Source organism: Lissotriton helveticus, chromosome 7, assembly GCF_964261635.1.
Source record: "Lissotriton helveticus chromosome 7, aLisHel1.1, whole genome shotgun sequence".
NCBI lineage: Eukaryota > Metazoa > Chordata > Amphibia > Caudata > Salamandridae > Lissotriton > Lissotriton helveticus.
In genome coordinates, this window is record NC_136068.1 from 510130833 (window position 1) to 510151677 (window position 20845).

Genomic DNA, 20845 nt, shown 5'->3' on the forward strand with positions numbered 1-20845 from the left:
AGATGACACCAAAGGCCCTCCGGGAGAGAGAAGCAAAACTTCTGGTTGCTAAGTTTAAAGAAGGAAAAGAAAAGAAGAAGTCAAGATCACGAGCTCGTCGTTCGAAGTCGAGATCTCGATCGAGGTCGTGGTCGGATTCGTCCTCGGCCCATGCTTCAAGGTCTTCTAGAAAGAAGCATAAAAAGAGAACCCATGAATCCTGACATCGATCGAGGAAGGAGTCGGGTTCCAAGCCGAAGTCAAAAGTGAAACTGATTGAGAAGGTAGTTTCGTCGGCTTCGGAGGATCACGATGTCGAGGTTGAGGTGTTGCATGCAAACTCACCGAGTTCACCAAAGCAGAAGAGTATTCCATCTCCGGACCCATCCCATCCTTCCGGTCGGGAGGATGAAGGTGAGGAGGAGGAGGTTGGTGAGGGTGGAGCTCGGATGCCCGAAGGTCGTACGACTCCGGTACACCAGCCCGAAGAAGAGGTCGACGTCGTTTCGACTCCACGCCCTCAAGAGCAACCTGGGGGTTCATACCCAGCCTTCCCGGCTCCAGGTCAGGACCCTTCACATTTCCTGAATGCGATGTTCGGTATTTATTCAAGGGCTATGTATCCCTCTGGGGCTCCTACTGGTCCTATGGGTCCTATGGCATATGGTTTGGGTGTTCCTCATTCCTATGCACCTGCGCCCTTTATGCCTTTTATGCGGGCTCCAGTGCCGCATTGGCATTATCCGACTCCGGCGAGGCCTTCTACACCGAAGCCATCGATGCCGAGATCGATGACTCCAATTCCTTTGGCTCCAGTTCCATCATCTATGATGCAGAACCCTGAGCGACGTCGTGAATCTCTCCCTCGTCCGACGTCGAGTTCGACGCCGGCTCCGGCTCTGTCGGAGTCGATTGCGGATCCGACGGCTTCGAATGTGAAGCTAAGATCTAGGCCTGAAGCCCAAAGATTGATGGAAGAGGAAAGATATAGAGAGGAAAATCTGGAGGAGGGCGAGCTTCAGGATTCTGAGGACCCTTTTGAGGACCTATCTGTAGCTAGTGGCCTTGAACTGTCACCTGAATGGGACCTTGTTTCGATTTCTAATGAACCCTCAAAAGATGTGACACCTTATCATGTAGTGATAAAGAAAGCTGCAAATTTATTGAACATTTCTCTACCATCTGCAGAGTTTAAATCTAATCTGCTCACAGAGGTCCTTCACTCTCCTTCTTCAGTGACTGAACCTTTACTACCTTTTAATGATGCCTTAAAGGAACCAATTTTAGAAATTTTGAAAAATCCTGTATCAGCTCCTGCTGTATCTAGAGCTGTGGCTAGGAGGTATAGAGCAGCTCCTGAAGACCCAGAATTTTTAACATCTCATCCGCTACCGGAGAGTTTGGTGGTGCAGGCTGCCTGTTCCAAGAGGTCTATGGGTGCGTTTCCGCAGGTCCCAGCGGAAAAAGAGTCTAGAAAGCAGGATCAGGCTGCTAAGAAGGTCTTTTCCTCTGCCAGTATGGCTTTAAAATCCACAAATGCAACCTGCTTAATGGGGCGTTATATCCATGCTCTTATGGACACTGTGAAACAATTGGTACCTAAGATACCTGAAGAGGATAGGAAAGACTTTCAGGAGGTAATTTCTGATACTCAAGCTGCAGCAAGACAGGTTATCCAAAGTGGATTGGACACGACTGATTCTGTGGCAAGGATCATGGGTTCTTCGGTTGCGACAAGGAGAGCCGCATGGCTTAAATCTAGTGAGTTTTCCACTGATATCCAAGCTGCATTGATGGATCTTCCTTTTGACGGGTCTGGATTGTTTGGGAAGAAGGCAGACACTGCATTGGAACACTTTAAAGATAGCAGAGCAACGGCAAAGTCGTTGGGCTATCAGACCAGGGGCACTTTTGTAAGACGTTCAAGAGGATTTGGCAGATCTTCTTTTCGAAACTATAAATCAACCCAACAGCAGCCACAGCAGCAGCAGAACACTTTATACAGAAATTATAGAGGCAAACAAAGGGCCTGAGCTCGGGGCCGTAATGTTTCCTCCTCTTCCCCATCCCAGCCCCCAGCCACAGCAGCAAAGCAGCCCTAGATCCACCATTCTGGATCATGTGGGCCCAGTGGGGGGCCGGCTTACCCATTTTCTACAAGATTGGGAATTAATAACATCGGATCTTTGGGTTCTCAATCTTGTGGAGAATGGGTATGCACTTCCCTTTCGGGAATTTCCCCCAAATTACCCTCCTTGCCAAGATTATTGTTCGGAGGACCATCTGCTTCTCCTGCAAGAAGAAGTCCTGGCTTTGTTTTGAAAAGGTGCGATAGAGGTGGTTCCAGAGCAGGAGAGGGGTCAGGGATGCTACTCCCGGTACTTCCTGATCCCCAAAAAGGATGGCAGGCTTCGGCCAATTCTGGATCTCAGGATCTTGAACCTTTACCTGAAACAGGAAAGGTTCAAGATGCTCACTCTTGCACAGGTTCTTCAAGCACTGCTGGAAGAAGATTGGATGGTGTCGATCGACTTGCAAGATGCGTATTTTCATATTCCCATCTTGAAGTCGCACAGAAAGTATCTCCGTTTTACGGTTGGGTCGCAACATTACCAGTTTGCGGTCCTTCCGTTTGGTCTTACTACTGCGCCTCGAGTCTTCACCAAGGTGATGGCGGTGGTGGCAGCACATCTCAGGAGGTCGGGGATACATGTGTTCCCGTATCTGGATGACTGGTTGATCAAAGCGGAGTCACCGGAGAAGGTGCTCCATCATCTGCAAGAGACAACTCAGTTGTTACACAGGTTGGGTTTTTCGATAAATGTACCCAAATCTCACCTGGTGCCCTCCCAGCGCAACCTGTTCATAGGTGCCGTACTGGACACAACTGTATGTCGTGCATTCCCTCCTCTTCAAAGGATTCACGACATACAGGAAATGATTCCTTTGTTCTGCAATGGAGCGGTCGTTCCAGTCCTGAAGGTTCTTCGCCTGCTCGGTCTGATGGCTTCTTGTATTCTATTGGTCAACCATGCACGCTGGCATATGAGGGCACTCCAGTGGTGCCTCCGCAGGCAGTGGTATCAGCACAACGGAGATCTCAGGGAGTCAGTGAGGATCTTCAGAGAAACTGCAGCGGATCTGACTTGGTGGAGCGTGGAAGGCAATCTGTCACAGGGAAAGCCTTTTCAACTTCCTCCATCGGTGGCCACAGTAATTGCGGATGCATCCACTCTCGGGTGGGGTGCTCATCTGGGGGACCTGGAGGTCAAGGGTCTTTGGTCTCCAGAGGAAAGGTTGCTTCACATCAACCTTCTGGAATTACGGGCAATACATCTGGCGCTCAAGGCCTTCCTCCCTTCCCTTCGCGGTCGGTCGGTTCAGGTCCTGACGGACAACACGACCGCGATGTGGTATATCAACAAGCAGGGAGGAGTGGGGTCGCAGTGTCTCTGCAGAGAGGCTCTGCGTCTCTGGTCCTGGGTTCAGGACCACCAGATTTGTCTGATGGCAAATCATCTGGCCGGAGTTCAGAACGTGCAAGCGGACAGTCTCAGTCGGCAGTTCTCGGCCGACCACGAGTGGAGGCTTCACCCGGAGGTGGTTCGTCATGTCTTTCGGACGTGGGGGACTCCTCGGGTGGACCTGATCGCCACTCAGGAGAACGCTCACTGCATGTCATTCTGCAGTCTCCAGTATCCGATGCAAGGAGCCTTGGGGGACGCGTTTCAGTTGAGTTGGAGCTCGCAACTCCTTTACGCGTTTCCTCCCATACCTTTGATTCCTCGGGTTCTGAGGAAAATTCGCCAAGACCGGGCCCAAGTCAGATTGATCGCCCCGGATTGGCCAAGAAGGGTGTGGTACTCAGATCTTCTCCACCTCTCCTCTCACCCGCTGCTCCGTCTCCCTCACAGGGCAGACCTCCTCTCTCAGATGGAGGGGCAGGTTCTACACCCCCACCTCCAGACCTTACACCTTCATGCCTGGGGATTGAACGGGGCAACCTGAGTTCTTTTTCTCTCCCGCCTGACGTGGTGGACGTCATCTTGTCAGCAAGGCGTGACTCCACTAAGTCCATCTATTCTTATAGGTGGTCAAAATTTGTCACTTGGTGTGGGGAGAAATCTATAGACCCTTTGAGAGCCCATTTGTCTGATGTTCTCCAGTTTGCCCTTTCTCTGGAGCAACAGGGTCTTGCCGTTGCTATAGTGAAGGGCTATCTTTCAGCGCTGTCGGCATTTCTCTGTTTGCCTGATCAGCCTTCTCTTTTCAAATCTCCTGTGGTTTTAAGATTTTTGAAGGGCCTCACAAATATGTTCCCTCCTACTCCTTTTATTGTTCCTCATTGGGATTTGAATCTTGTGTTGACCTATTTGATGGGTTCTCCCTTCGAACCCTTGCACAAGTGTCCCTTGAGACTTCTTTCTTTTAAAACGGTCTTCTTGGTTGCAATCACCTCGGCAAGGAGGGTGAGTGAGCTTCAAGCTCTTAGTTCTAAGCCCCTGTTCCTGACCATTCATGCTGAAAGAATGGTTCTTAGGACCAGGGCTGCTTTTCTGCCTAAGGTGGTATCTCCCTTCCATCTGGGGCAATCCATTACCCTTCCTACTTTTTATCCTCCCCCTCACCCTTCCAAGGAGGAGGAGCAGCTTCATCGCTTCGACCCAAAGAGAGCAGTCAGTTTCTATCTCGATAGGACTAAAGACTATCGTGTTGATGATCAGCTCTTCGTGGGTTTTGCTGGCTGTAAGAAGGGCAGAGCGGTGCACAAGCGCACACTTTCCAGGTGGATAATCCTGTGCATCAAGATTTGCTACTCCCTGGCGGGTAAGGACCCTCCTGAGGGTATTAGAGCACATTTAACTAGAGCAAAGTCTGCAACATCTGCTTTGTCTAGAGGTGTTCCAGTTGAGGACATTTGCAGAGCGGCGACTTGGGCCTCCCTCCACACTTTTGCGAAGCATTACTGCTTGGATACCGAGGTGAGGAGGGACGGTCATTTCGCGCGTTCTGTCCTCCAAGATTTCCTGGTATAGCGGAGTGGACACCCTCCTCCAGGAGTGGGGATTGCTGTGGGACTCTATTCACAAGGTGAGGAATCCACACGGCAGATGTATCTATCAGAAGAACAAGTTACTTACCTTCGGTAACGCTTTTTCTGGTAGATACAATATCTGCCTGTGGATTCCTCACTGACCCACCCGCCTCCCCGTTGTCCACTCTTCTATACCAGTGTTTCTGTTATATATTTATTTTGTTGTAAAATGTTTTATTGCATTTGCTTCACACTGTGTGTGTTACCTTGATATTGGTATTGTGTATACTGTGTATATGTCTACTGTCATTGGTCCGTCCGTGTGCCTCGAAGGCACGGAAAAAAGGGCGGAACTGATGTCATCACGCCGGCGTGGGCCTATTGTAGGCGTCGGTGACGTCAGCGGAGTCGCGAGCGATGCCGTGCCTCTGTGACATCCGAGTCCACGTCGGCGCGAAGCTACAAAAAGAATTTCCGAATGTTGCTGACGCAGGGGGATATTCCCAAGGTGAGGAATCCACAGGCAGATATTGTATCTACCAGAAAAAGCGTTACCGAAGGTAAGTAACTTGTTCGTCAGGCAGCTACGTGGGCACACGTTTGCGAGACACTACTGCCTGGACAGCCAAGTCCGGAGGGATGGCTCCTTTGGCCGTTCCGTCCTCCAGGACTTTCTGGTGTGGTTATTGGTTTGCAGACCCACCACCGGGGTTGGTATTGCTGGGGTATCTATTCTAAGGTAAGGAATCTATCACTAACGTGTCTCTTTCAGATGCACATGTTACTACTTGTGTAACAATATATCTGTAAGAGACATTAGTTAGTGATAGATTCCTTACCGACCCACCCATCCTCCCCATTCTGCGAACCGATATCTAGGGTTAAGGTCATCCCCTTTCAGGGTCCTAGTTTCAATGGCACCAGTGTTGGTTTTTAACATGCCTCAACGCTTCTGGCGCGGAAAAGCTGTGTCTAAGAACTGACGTCAGCTCGCGGAGGCGGCGTCTAAGTACTCCGACGGCGTCATCACGGCGCCCACGACGATGGACGCGGAGCCGCAGACGACACCTACCGACGCGCAAGGGTACTGCTACTCAAAAATGTCCGGATCCAGTCTGACGCCTGGGGATATTCTAAGGTATGGAATCTATCACGAACTAATGTCTCTTACAGATATATCGTTACACAAGTAGTAACTTGTGCAACAGGGGGCCCCGTGAGTTTTTCCAGAAACAGCTTTTCTCTGCCTGCCAGATCAGCCATCCTTATTTAAGTCTCCTGTGGTTCTAAGGTTTCTAAAGGATCTTACAAATAAATTTCCTCCTACTCCCTTTATTGTGCCTCAATGGGACTTGAATCTTGTGTTTACTTTTTTGATGGGTTCTCCTTTTGAACCTTTGCACAAGTGTCCCATGAGACTTTTATCTTTTAAGACGGTCTTCCTGGTTGCAAATACCTCGGCAAGGAGGGTAAGTGAGCTTCAAGCTCTTAGTTCAAAGCCCCCATTCTTGACCATTCATGCTGAACGAATGGTTCTTAGGACCAGGGCTGCTTTTCTGCCTAAGGTGGTAACTACCTTCCATCTAAGACAGTCCATTACCCTACCTTCCTTCTATCCTCCCCCTAACCCTTTCAAGGAGGAGGAGAGACTTCACCGCCTGGACCCTAAGAGGGCGGTGAGCTTTTATCTTGATAGGACAAGAGACTATCGAGTGGATGAGCAGCTCTTTGTTGGATTTGCTGGCTGCAGAAATGGAAGAGCTGTGCACAAGTGCACACTTTCAAGATGGATTATACTATGCATCAAGATCTGCTATTTCCTGGCGGGTAAGGAGTCTCCAGAGGGTCTAAGAGCTCACTCCACTAGAGCAAAGTCTTCTACATCTGCTTTGTCTAGGGGTGTACCTGTAGAGGACATTTGTAAAGCTGCGACTTGGGCTTCCCTCCACACTTTCGCGAAGCATTACTGCTTAGATTCTGAAGTGAGGACGGACAGCCACTTTGCATGTTCTGTCCTCCAGGATTTTCTGGTATAGGAGAGTGGACACCCTCCTCCGGGAGTGGGGACTGCTGTGGGACTCTATTCACAAGGTGAGGAATCCACTGGCAGATGTATCTATCAGAAGAACAAGTTACTTACCTTCGGTAACGCTTTTTCTGGTGGATACAATATCTGCCTGTGGATTCCTCACATGCCCACCCGCCTCCCCGTTGTCCACTCTTCTATACCTGGGTAATGGCATTGCTTCAAGGTATACATGTTATCTTAAAAAGAAGTGTGTTTTTGTACTTAACTTGCTATGTCGTATTCACACTATGTGTGTTATTTTAATTATTTTGTACTGTGTACACTGTATATATATATCTATTGTTGTCGGTCCGTCTGTGTGCCTCGAAGGCATGGACAAAAGGGCGGAACTGATGTCATCATACCGACTTAGGCCTATTATGGGGTTGGTGACATCAGCGGAGTCGCACGCGATGCCGTGCTCCTGTGATGTCGTCCACGCCGGCTTGCTACAGAAGAATTTTCTGAACGTTGCTGATGCAGGGGGATATTCACAAGGTGACGAAGCCACAGGCAGATATTGTATCCACCAGAAAAAGCGTTACCGAAGGTAAGTAACTTGTTCGTCTGTGATATATGGCCTAAGCCTATTGGCCAGAGTCTTAGCCAACACCTTGACCTCAATGTTAAGGAGGGAGATAGGGCGATAGGACTCATGCTGCTCCGGAGGCCTCCCTGGTTTAAGAAATACAACCACTTCCGCATGCCTCCAGTCTGGAGGGAGGGAGCCACTTTTGTGCGCCTCCTCGATCACTGGTCTAAAGTATGGGCTTAGTTGCACATAAAAGCGTTAAAAAAATTCACTCGGGAAGCCACTGGGACCGGCGCCTTCCCCGGGCGCAGCTCCCCCAAGGCTGTATTCAATATGTCATCAGACAGGGGTCGATCCAACCTCTCCCGCACCTCGTCCGATACCGCCCGGGGGGTAAGATCGTCTATAAACTTTTGGATGGTCTCCTCTGGAGGACACTCTTGGGGTGCATACAGACCCTGATAATACGCCGCAAAGCTTGCAGCGATAACCGAGGTCTCAACAACAGGCGCCCCCTCCAGATCGAGGATCCGAGGCAGCAGCTGGGCATGTAAGGAACCCTGACACAAGCAGAGGAGCATCTTTCTGGATTTATCCCCCCATTGATATACTCGACTGCTTGTAGCCAGCCAGGCCTGACGCGCCTCATCCATTAGAATCGCGGAGTATTGCTGTTGGGCGAATATTAGCTGTCTCCTAGCCAAACCTCCATCGGCTTCCCGGCCCCTGCAATCTAACGCCTCAATGTCGGCCTCCCGACGCATCAAATCTCGCTGCCGCTCCCTCCTTGCCGCCACGCACCAAGAGATATCGACACCCCGCATCGTCGGTTCCAAAACATCACAAAGAATCGCGGGAGAGTCCACGGACCCCGCATTAGTTACAAAATAGTCCACTATGGCCTTAGTCAGGTGTTCCCTGTACTCCTCCTCTTGGAGGCGCCACCCCGAAATACGCCACTGAGGCAGCTGCCGCCCCGGGCCTAACTGGAGCATGAGCGCTACAGGTGAATGATCGGACAGGGCCCTAGGCAGTATAGTAGTCGACAAACCCCTATATGCAAGTCCCCTGGGAACAAAGATATAATCTAGCCTAGAGAAGTACTCATGCACTGTGGAAAAATAAGTGTACTCCCTACGAGGTCCATGCATATGGCGCCACACATCCACCCAGTCAAGCCCCATCGCCATGGAATGAAGTTTAGTAGAGGAACCTCCCACCAAGGGAATCCCCCCGCTTCTCCACCGATCAAGCCCGGGCTCCATCACATCATTCCAGTCCCCACCCACTATGGACAGGGTATCTGGCATGGTCCCCCACAGCGTCAAGAGCCGTTCCACCAAAGACCACTGTAGTGGCGGCGGAGCATATACACTATAAATCATCAAGAGGTCGCCCCCAATCCTGCCCTGTATAACAACATATCTACCTTGGGTATCAGACCATATCTTTTCGTTCGTATAAGAAACCCTACGATGGATCAAAATTGCAACACCCCGTGAGCCCCTTGTGAACCCGGAGTGATAGACCTGATTATAACCAAACCGTTGTAGACAAAGAGCCTTCGTGCCCAGTAGGTGTGTTTCCTGAAGCAACAGCACGTCAGCCCCAGCTCTCTTAGCAAATTGCAGAATGGTCCTTCTCTTCACTTTGTCCAACTAACTACGCGCAGGGAACCCGGGCCTACCTGCCCTCCTCCCCCAGTGTCAGACATGATAAAGAGTACCCATTCCTCCCACTGGTGCCTTCCCGGCTCAGCGCACCTGAATTTTGATGAACATACAGCACAAATACGCAATCAAGCAACCCCCCTAACGCCCAACTTCCCCCCCCACATCATACCTCCCAAACAAGGAAGTACCTGTCGCGGTCGGAGCATGGTCCAGTCCCCAACAGGGGGACAAACACCACCACCCCTCCAATGGATCCCCAAGGAAACACCCATAACTTTTTGGGTAAAGGACCACACCCCGACCTGTCCACGACTACGTGAGCGGGATCCAGCCTAAAGTCGAACAGGCCTAACTAAACGCCTAGACAATAGTCACAAAGTCATTCCTCCAACTGCTGCTTCTCCGGCGACGCGCCCTTATGGCGGAGGACAGAGCCGGACCTGGATTGACTCCTGGAGCGGGACCTCCTGTTGCCACCCCTCTGGCCCTGGGACCCCCCACGGACCGCATCACTGGAAGAGGATTCAGAGTCAATGCCCGGTGGCGTATGGGGACGTATCTACACAGTTTCATCAGTCCATTTAAAGACTTCTTCCGGGGAGTCAAAGAACATTGTGTGGGACCGTTAAATGACCCTCAGCCTGGCGGGGTACAGCAGTGCATGCGATGTACGGTATCTTTGCGAGGGCAATGTACCCCTCTGGTGTACCTTTGGGTCCCATGGGTCCCTCGGCATTCAATTTGGGAGTACCTCAAGCGTATGCTCCTGCTCCCTTCATGCCATTTATGCCTTCGGCTCCATCTTCCAAAAGTGGGGAGTGCAACATTCACACTCCACACCCTGGTGCATTGCATTTATTTCGGATACTAGATCCACCATATATTTATCCGTTTGTCTCTTACTAAGAGACAAATGGATAAATATATGGTGGATCTAGTATCCGAAATAAATGCAGTGCACCAGGGTGTGGAGTGTGAATGTTGCTCTCCCCACTTTTGGAATTTTCTAATTGCGCAATGGCAAGGCGAAACCCAGGTTGCACGCAAAAGGCCAAATATGCAGAATAAATTTGAATTGGATTAATTTGGTATATATGGCGTGCACACCACCACATTCATCATTCGGCTCCATCTTGGCATTTCCCGGCGCCGAGAACGTCGACACCGGCGCCGACATCGATTCCTCCATCTCCGGCGCCGTCAGCTCGACCTCGGTCGACTTCGAATGTGCCCCTGGATCCGAGTTCGACGCCGGTTCCGACTCCGTCGGATCCGTGTACGACTCCTTTGGCCCCGAAGATAAGGTCCAGACGGGAGGCACAAAGATTGCTGGAGGACCGGCGTTATAGGGAGGATGAGATGGAGAAAGGAGAACTTCAAGAGTCAGAGGACTTTTTTGAAGACCTAAGAGAGGCAAGTGGTTTGGAACTATCACCAGAATGGCAACTCTCTCCTCCTGCAGAGGTTCCCTCCAAGGATGGGGTTCCTTACCACACTGTGATTCGTAAGGCGGCTGATCTTTTGGATTTGCAACTCCCGACAACGGAATTTAAGTCTAATATTCTGACAGACATGCTTCATGCAGTAATTCTGCAGTAATTGAACCTTTACTTCCATTTAATGAAGCTGTCACTTAGCCAATTATGGAAGTTTAGCAAAAACCCTTTTCGGCTCCTGCAGTTTCGAGGTCAGTTGCCAGAAGATGTAGGATGGCTCCAGGAGATCTGGAGTTTTTATCCTCTCATACTGCACCTGAGAGTTTAGTTATTCAAGCCGCCTGCTCAAAGAAAACGGCTGGAGCTTTTCCACAGACTCCAGGTGACAGAGAGTCTAAAATAATGGACCAGGCTGCTAAAAAGGTGTTTTCATCGGCTTCTATGACTCTAAGTCCACCAATGCCACTTGCCTTTTGGGCAGATATATCCATGCTTTAATGGATTCTGCTAGACAACTGGCCCCAAAGTTATCAGAGGAGGACAGAAAGAACTTTGATGAGGTCTTGTCTGACACTCAGGCAGATGCAAAACAGGTGATCCAGAGTGGCCTTGATACATCGGACTCTGTAGCCCGGATAATGGGGTCTTCGGTTGCATCTAGGAGAAGTGACTGGCTTAAGTCTTCGGAATTTTCTCAGGATGTCCAGGCAACTTTTTTGGACCTACCATTTGATGGTTCCGGACTTTTTGGGAAGAAGGCAGATGCAGCATTGGAAAGGTTTAAAGAAAGCAAGGCTACAGCCATGTCCCTGGGTCTGCAGACATAGCCTAGGGATTCTTCTTATAGGAAGTTTAGGGGCTTTGGAAGGTCGTCCATTCAGACATACAGACAACCTCAGCAGCAGCAGCAGAACACCCTATATTAGTCTTATAGGGTCAGGAATAGAGGTCGCTCGCAAGTTCGACAACCCTCCTCCTCTTCCTCAACCTCTCCCCCTCTTACCACAGCAAAGCAGCCCTAGATCCCCCATTCTGGATCATGTTGGTCCTGGGGGGGTCGGCTTACTCATTTTCTACAAGACTGGGAATTGGTCACTACAGACCGTTGGGTTCTCAATCTTGTAGAAAATGTGTATGCTCTTCCCTTTTGGGAATTCTCTCCAATTTACCCTCCTTGCCAAGGAGCTTGCTCAGAGGACCATCTTCTTCTCCTGCAGGAGGAAGTTCTAACCTTACTAAAAAAAAAAAAAGGTGCGATCGAGGTGGTCCCAGAGTAGGAAAAGGGTCAGGGATGCTACTCTTGGTATTTCCTGATATCCAAGAAGGATGGCAGGTTACATCTAATCCTGAATCTCAAGGTCTTGAATCTTTTTCTGAAGCAAGAAAAGTTCAAGATGCTCACCCTAGCGCAGGTTCTTCAAGCGCTGCAGCAAGAGGACTGGATGATGTCGATTGACTTGTAGGATGTGTATTTTCATATCCTGATCCTGAAGTCGCACAGGAAGTATCTCCATTTCACGGTAGGGTCGCAACATTATCAGTTTGCGGTCCTCCCGTTAGGACTTACTACTGCACCTCGAGTCTTCACCAAGGTGATGGCTGTGGTGGCAGCCCATCTAAGAAGATCGGGTATTCCAGTTTCCCCTATCTGGACGACTGGCTGATCAAAGCAGAGTCGCCAGAGAAGGTGTATCATCATCTGCAAGTGACAACCCAGCTGTTGTACAGATTGGGTTTTTCGATAAATGTACCTAAGTCTCACCTGGTGCCCTCACAGCACAACCTGTTTATAGGGGCGGTACTGGACACTACTGTCTGTCGAGCATTCCCTCCTCCTCAAAGGGTTCTTGACATTCAGGAAATGATTCCTTTGTTTTACAATGGAGCGGTCGTTCCAGTCCTGAAGGTCCTTCGTCTGCTTGGTCTGTTTGCTTCCTGCATCCTGTTGGTCAACCATGCACGCTGGCACATGAGGGCGCTCCAGTGGTGCCTCCGCAGGCAGTGGTATCGGCACAAAGGAGATCTCGGAGAGTCTGTGAGGATCTCCAGAGAAGCTGCAGTGGATCTGTCTTGGTGGAGCGTGGAGGGCAATCTGACTCAGAGGAAGCCCTTCCATCTCCCTCCATCGGTGGCCACAGTGATAACGGATGCATCCACTCTAGTGTGGGGTGCTCATCTGGGGGATCTGGAGATCAAAGGTCTTTGGTCTCCAGAGGAAAGGTTGCTTCACATTAACCTTCTGGAATTACGGGCGATACATTTGGCGCTCAAGGCCTTCCTCCCTTCCCTTCGCGGTCAGTCGGTTCAAGTCCTAACGGACAACGCTACCGCGATGTGGTATGTCAACAAACAGGGGGGAGTAGGGTCGCATTGTCTCTGCAGAGAGGCTCTACGTCTCTGGTCCTGGGTTCGGGATCATCAGATTTGTCTGATGGCAAATCATCTGGCTGGAGCTCTAAACGTACGTGCAGACAGTCTCAGTCAGCAGTTCTCAGCCTTACCACGAGTGGAGGATTCTTCCGGAGGTGGTTCGTCACATCTTCCGGACGTGGGGAACTCCTCGGGTGGACCTGTTTGCCACTCACGAGAACGCTCACTGCACGTCATTCAGCAGTCTCCAGTATCCGATGCAGGGGGCGCTGGGGGTCGGTTTCAATTGAGTTGGGGTTCTCAACTCCTTTATGCGTTTCCTCCCATACCGTTGATTCCTCGGGTTCTGAGGAAGATTCGCCAAGACCGGGCCCAAGTCATATTGATCGCCCCGGATTGGCCAACAAGGGTGTGGTACACGGATGTTCTCCTCGTGCCCTCCGCTCCGTCTCCTTTTCAGGGCAGATCTCCTTTCGCAGTCGCAGGGGCATGTTCTACACCCCCACCTCCAGATCTTACACCTTCATGCCTGGATATTGAACGGGGCAATCTGAATTCTTTCTCTCTCCCGCCTGACGTGGTGGATGTTATTCTTTCGGCCAGGCGGCATTCCACCAAGTCGATTTATTGCTATAGGTGGTCCAAATTTGTTTCATGGTGTGCAGAGAAGTCTATTGACCCTTTAAGGGCGCGTTTATCCAACATCCTTCAGTTTGCTCTTTCTTTAGCCCTGCAGGGCTCTGCAGTGGATACTGTGAAGGGCTATTTGTCAGTTTTGTCGGTATTCCTTCGTTTGCCGGATCAGCCGTCATCATTTAAATCTCCTATTGTGTTACGTTGTATTAAGGGCCTTACCAACGAATTTCCGACCACTCCATTTATTGTGCCTCAATGGGACTTTAATCTTGTCTTAACATACTTGATGGGTTCTCCCTTTGAGCCCTTGCACACGTGTCCCTTGAGACTGTTGTCTTTTAAAACAGTCTTTCTAGTTGCTATTACCTCGGCAAGGAGGGTAAGTGAGGTTCAAGCAATGAGTTCGAACCCCCCATTTTTGACCATTCATGCTGAAAGAATGGTACTCAGGAGCAGGGCTGCTTTTCTGCCTAAGGTGGTAACTCCCTTCCATTTGGTGCAGTCCAATACCCTTCCTCCCTTCTATCCTCCCCCTCACCCTTCCAAGGAGGAGGAGCGGCTTCACCGCTTGGACCCAAAGATGGCGGTGAGCTTCTATCTTGACAGAACTAAGGAGTATTGTGTGGATGACCAGCTCTTCGTGGGCTTTGCTGGCTGCAGAAAAGGCAGAGCGGTGCACAAGCACAAGCTTTCCAGATGGATTGTCATGTGCATCAAAATGTGTTACTCTTTGGCCGGTAAGGAACCTCCAGAGGGTTTAAGAGCTCATTCTACCATGGCAAAGTCTTCTACATCTGCCTTATCTAGAGATTGTTCCTGTCAAGGACATTTGTAGAGCGGCAACTTGGGCCTCTTTCCACACGTTTGCGAAGCATTACTGCTTAGATTCCGAACTGAGGAGGGATGGCCATGTTACGCGTTCTGTCCTTCAGGATTTCTTGGTATAGAGGAGTGGACACCCTCCTCCAGGAGTGGGGACAGCTGTGGGATTCTATTCACAAGGTGAGGAATCCAATGGCAGATGTATCCATCAGAAGAACAAGTTACTTACCTTCGGTAACGCTTTTTCTGGTGGATACAGTATCTGCCTGTGGATGCCTCACTGACTCACCCGCCTCCCCGTTGTCCACTCTTCTATACCTGCAAACTGTTTATTTTATGATTATATCTTCCAATGGAAATGTTTAATTGTTTTTACTTTTTGCATTGATTTCACACTGTGTGTGTTAGTTTGAATACTGTGTATACTATACCTATTTATGTTGGTCCGTCCGTGTGCCTCGGGGGCACGGAAAAAATGGCGTAACTGACGTCATCACGCCGACGAGGCTCTATTATGGATACAGTGACGTCAACGAAGTCGTGAGTGGAGTTGTGCCTCTGTGACGTCGTCTACGTCCTCGTCAGCGTAGAGAGCTACAAAAGTTTCCAAATGTTGCTGGCGCAGGGGATATTCACAAGGTGAGGAATCCACAGGCAGATACTGTATCCACCAGAAAAAGCATTACCGAAGGTAAGTAACTTGTTCTTTTGGGTCGGCTACCTCTTCCCTGTGGGACTCTGCAGAGTCCTTGCTTTCTGCTCTGAAGGCGCTCGTGTCGACCTCCTTCACCTGCTAAGAGATGGCCGCAACCTTGCCAAATTCACAAGCCGCTCCGCCTTAGATACTGTAGATTCTTTGGGCGGAGCTATGGCAGGCTCTGCTGCCTTAAGGCCTCACGCTTGGTTGCGAAACAGAGCCTTCCCTGAAAATATCCTGGAGTGACTGGTTGACTTGCCCTTTGATGGGGTTATGCTGTTTGATGCTCACGCAGAGTCGGTGGTTCACTGGATTCTTGCAGGCTTTCGTCCTCCCACTTAGGTCTTCTTAGACTAACTTCCGTGGTGGTACTTTTTCATTTCGCATCCTTAGATGTGCTCTGTGTTTAACATGGGCAGTGAGCCTTACGTCTTCTTTTTTCTGTGGTCGAGTAATTACCCTTTTATTGGCATCCCTTGGGTGCGTTTTGCTTTCAGCTGCCTGTTGGCCTGCTGTGGCCATGTTCCACAGGTTGCTGTGTCTGGTTCTCAGCTCAGTAATGTCATACGGCTCGGAATTCCTGTTCACGGGTTCAGTTTGTTACTGCGCTCTTTTGGCTTGGATTGTAGCCCTAAGAGGTGTCCCCCATTGTTTGGGGTATGCATACTTTATGTGGGGTACTTGTATGCTATCATATAGCTTTGCTTATCTTACCTGGGCCTGGAGAGCCTGTGCACTCCATGCATTGCTTGGTGGTCCGTTTTATGGTGTTCTATGTTTTTCACCTGGTGCCATCTGCTTACGCCATGGTCATCCACCTCCTTGGGAGGTTTCATGGTCTCCCCTTCAAAAACGGCTCCTACCTGCCTTTACTGTACTAGGTAGGATCCAGTATGGACATGTTCATGCTCCTGGCTAATTCTGTTTCTACATAATTATATGTTTATACATTTCTGTATACATGCCGGTTGCTCTGGTATTCCTTGTGAGAAGTTGTCCTGATATGTGATGTCCACTATTCTAGTGGGCACCCTGTATCAGTCCAAACAACCCTTATGGTGATGGTTATAAAGTCAACCTTATAGACCAGCTAACCTAGTGGTAGCATGGACAAAGCAGTCTTAGGCTAAAACTTCAGAGAGCATGTGAAGCCAGCTGTTTTACCATATGTAACCCCTTGAATACCAAATGAAAGGACACCACACAGGTTATATATAAAATATATATGTATTTATTACTAACACAACCCCTCTGAACTCTTTATGAGGTTAGGGGCCAAAGCACATAACAAGTTACTTAATTATCATACAATAAGTTGCGCAAAATACAGTTGTGCCCTAGGGGCGTTGCAAACCATATATTAAAATAGTGATATAAGAACCACGTCACGAACAGTAAGTAGGCCTAGGGCCTAGGGAATCGCTGGGGCTACACTGAGCTAACGAGAGTTAGGAAGCAGGAGGCCCACGGGATGCTTGTGCAGTGTCTAAACACACACGCGAGTTACCATAGGGATACAATGGGAACGTAAGAGTTAGAAACTAGTTGATTTAGGACACTTCCGTATGAACTAGGAGAAAGCTACTGAAAACAAGGACACTTGGATAGTCAATACCCACAGGAGCACTGTAGTACTCGCGTTACCTCACCCTCAGGAGCCGGGTGCATAGGTGTCAAGTTGAGTCGGGTTTCGTCGCTGAATCCTATGGAGACCTGTAAAAAGATAATGCAGGTGACCAGGAGGAAGATGTCCGGGTGGATCCAAGAGTGGGTCGAGGATGAAGAGTACCTGTAAGCAGAGGGGACAGAGTCTGGGTCACTAGCCAGTGACCAGGATGGAACCAGGAAGGAACGAGGCGATGTCGGGTGCGATCAGGTGAAGATACGAAGCTTGTCTCTGCAGCCACGTGGACCAGGGGACATCGACGATGACCAGGAGCTGGATACGGACTGTCCCATGAAGGACCTCGCTGTTGGCGGTGTTGGCTTCCCGATCGGTGTCAACAGGCCTTCGCAAATGCAACTCACGCAGGAATCGAAGATGGGCTTCTGTTCAGACCAGCAAGGTCTGGGGGGCTTTTCCTTTTCAGCGAAGCAGGAGCAAGCCTGGAGCAACCAGGCAAGCGGTGCAAATTGAAAGGTTCGTCGTCACAGAGGCCACTAGCCAACGGGCAAGTCACCGGACAGACGCGTCGAGCACAAAAGTACCAGCAGGCCCCACACGGCACTCGGTGAGTGTGGAGGGCTGTGCGTCGGTGCAAAAGGTGCTCGGGGCTGGGGCTTGTCAATCCCCAATGCACAACTTCGAGGGTGCCTCAGAAGTTGCACGGAAAGCAATTCGCTGGCTTTCCAAGATGGCCGGTCCCACGTCTCTCGTCGCCTCCACGGGTCTCAGCTTTGCTGTGGCTGTGAATCGGGGTCAAAGAAGTCTGGAAGTACAGGTCTTGTTGGGCTCTGTGCTCGGGCTCCGGCGGGAGCTTCGACAAAGCAAACCGCAGATCGCTTGATGATGCCTGTTTGCACAGGGTGGTTACTCCTTGACCACAAGGGAGATTCTTCAGTCTTCTAGATGCAGTAGAATGTCGAAGGTCCAGAGTTTCGTTTCAAGTTTCAGTTCAGGATAAATCTAAAGTCTCTTGACTCAGCTCCTACCTTTATACTAATCAAAGGGGCTGGATTACCTGCTAGGTCCCTTCTATGGGTGGGACCAGGGAAGGGGGTGGTTACACCCCTTTCCCTTTGTCCAGTTTCGCGCCAGAGCTGGGGCTTGAGTGCCCCAGCAACTGGTTTCAACCGGACTATGCATGGAGCACCTTGTGTGCCCCAGGCAGTGTATCATTTCATTCAGCCCTCCCTGCCCAAAACACTAAGGCCTGTCTGGGGTGGTGCTAGCACCTCCCAAGGCAGGAAATCTATTGTGGAAGCCTTCCTCACTGGAAGGACTCCCAGCAGCAGGAGGTCAGACTTGTGTCTGTGGCAGCAGCATCCATTTTGTGATGCTGAGGCTCTGGTTAACTTTAACCGGGATTAACAGGAAAAACATGTCTTCTCCCTCTAGAAGGGTGGAATGCTACCCCCGTCGCCAGAACTGGCGAGGGGGTAATATTACAAAGCGTATGATACCTTACACGACATGTTTTGATAAAGCCAAACCAAAGTTAGCAATAACCGCAAGGATTATAATGCACTTAAGAGTATATGGTATGGCTATATCATAGAACAGCTCTAAGGACATGTTTCCGAAAGCTGCAGACAGGCTCAGCTCATGCCAGAGCACCATCTCACATAAAACCAAGCACTCTGCCTCCAGGATTGTTAAGACCTGCCATAGGAGTGACTTATAGGAATATATGTGTCTATATATAATGGTAGGTATAGGAATACTATACCTAAGCAAGGGGTGATAACACGACCTTGCCCCAGCTGAGTGATCAGCCAGTTGTGTAAATTTGGATGGCCAGCCAGGGGTGGCATAATTCATGCTGCAGCCCCTGGTAGGCCTTGGATGCACCTATGCCCTGGGTACCTATGGTACACTATTCAGGGGCTCACAAGGTAACCCAACATCCAATTAGGTATGTACCTAAAGTACATGGAGTCCATTTTACAGTGAGAGCAGATAGCCTGGGGCCCTGAATGGCAGGATCCCAGGCCAACTAAGTCGAAAACCAGCTAAACACTAGGCAAAAAGTTGGGGGTAACCATAGTCAGATATCCATCCTCCTACATTCCTCTTCCTATGTCGCCACCTCTTTCGAGGCTGCGAGGTCTGGACCAATATCTTCATGTGTGGGGGAGCTTTTCTGAATTGTTGCAAGTTGCCATGGGTTCCTCCTTGCTTCCGCTTACTGGGGTGATTTCCCAATTTGAAATACGCTCCCTTTGTTGTGTTCGACGCTGTACGTGTCTTTTCTGTAGTGTTGGTCTCATATTTTGAGACTCTTCCCACCATTCGTTAACTTGGTGTTTTGGACACTTCCTTCGGATATGCCTTTTTTCCAAATTATCACCTACTATTGTTAAAGCTATGTCTGCGGGACAACTCTTCTGATGTCAATGGTCCTTGGCTACTGCCTGCAAGTCTATATTGTGGGTTGTTTCTCACTTTGGCTTCATACTGCCCGGTCGGGCACTCCTATGCTTCTTGTGTGAGCCACTTTAAGGTCTCTATGGCCGTTTGCCTGTTGCATATTTCCACCTGCTTCAGCGGGTTTTAAAATTGATGCTAATTGCCCCTACTTACCCTTTTTTAGGATTAGGTGTGCACTTGGCGTGTTTCTTGTCCCGCCGGCGAATCCCAGCGCATTGCTCAGGTTCTAGCTCTTGCCTTTGGGATCTTGAGACACCGGTTCCTTTGGCTTCCTTCTATAGGCGAGTCTGTTGGGCTCGGGTTGCATCTCTTCAAGTTCCTTTCGAGTTTGGGTCGGTCTACTCACCGTGCGCCACTACGCGGAGAGTGTTCCCCTCTCTCTCTCTCTCTCTCTCTCTCTCTCTCTCTCTCTCTCTCTTTGCTCTGGTAAAGGGCTCATGCCGTTCTACCTGTCATTTTTATACGGGTATGGTGTAGTGCCATTCTGCCGTTTTTAGGATATCTACTATCCCGTTATTTCTGCTCTTCGAGCTGCTTGGGGTTCTGTCTGGCTGTTCTGCCAAAGCTTTCCCCCCTTTATCCACCACTCTGTTGTCGGATCGGGTGCCTGGCGCTTTCTGTTGTTCTGTCACAGACCCACCTCCCCTTTGGGGTATGGCTGTGGTATCTATTCTAAGTTAAGGAATCTGCGGCTAGATGTCTCTATCAGAAGTACGATTACCTACCTTCGGTAACAATGTATCTGGTAGAGACGTTGTCTAGCAGCAGATTCCTTAACGCCCACCCAGCCTCCCTGTTCTGCGAGAACCTTGCAGAGTGGTGTTTACCCCTGGCCTCTTCAATTGCCACTGGGTTTGCTCTCACAGGAGTTCAGTTTGTGGCTCCCCTCTGAGTGTTTCCATATACAGTTAACCTCTGCTGAGGGGCTTCTTTTCTGTAATACGGCACAAGGAGATTTGTTTTCCTCTCCAGTTACCTTCCCTTCCTTCCACTCTTTTCTATTGATTCGGGGCCCTGGTCTCCTTTTGGTTGTCCTCTTGGGGGTCGGTTGTGCGCTAGTTTCAACCTCCATTATTATAGGGATAGGGCCAGTCTTTCCAGTTTTTCTTCTGTGCTCCGTTCTTAGTAAACGACACAGTTCTACATGGCAATATCAGTCTATTTTGGTCTGTTGAGATGTTTTTTTCCCTTGTTGCACTCAGGGAAGGGTCTTCGCTTAGCTTGCGTGGCTTTTCCCACAGCTTTTCACTTATATGTTGGCAGTGTCTAATTCTGTCTTTTATGATGGTGTCTTCCACCATCCTCCTTCTTTATTCACAGATTTTTCATCCCTCATACACTGTTCCCATACTTTCACAGTTTTTTGTTGGTAGCTCCGCATTGTGCAGCAGAAAATTTTCTCCAAAGAAAACTCTCATCAGTGCGCCGGGAGGGACTAATATGACGTCGCTGACGTCACGTACATGGACGATGTCAGGGCGGGGTCGTGTGGCGCCGTCCCCCTGCA

The 20845-nt window shown here is 49.8% G+C and overlaps 1 protein-coding gene across 1 annotated transcript in view; it reads left to right on the top strand.

Annotated features, from left to right (window-relative positions):
- LOC144768685 (uncharacterized) overlaps nucleotides 1-20845 on the top strand; it is a 9047330-nt gene that overhangs the window by 6895828 nt on the left and 2130657 nt on the right. The gene's annotated exons all lie outside the window — the stretch shown is intronic.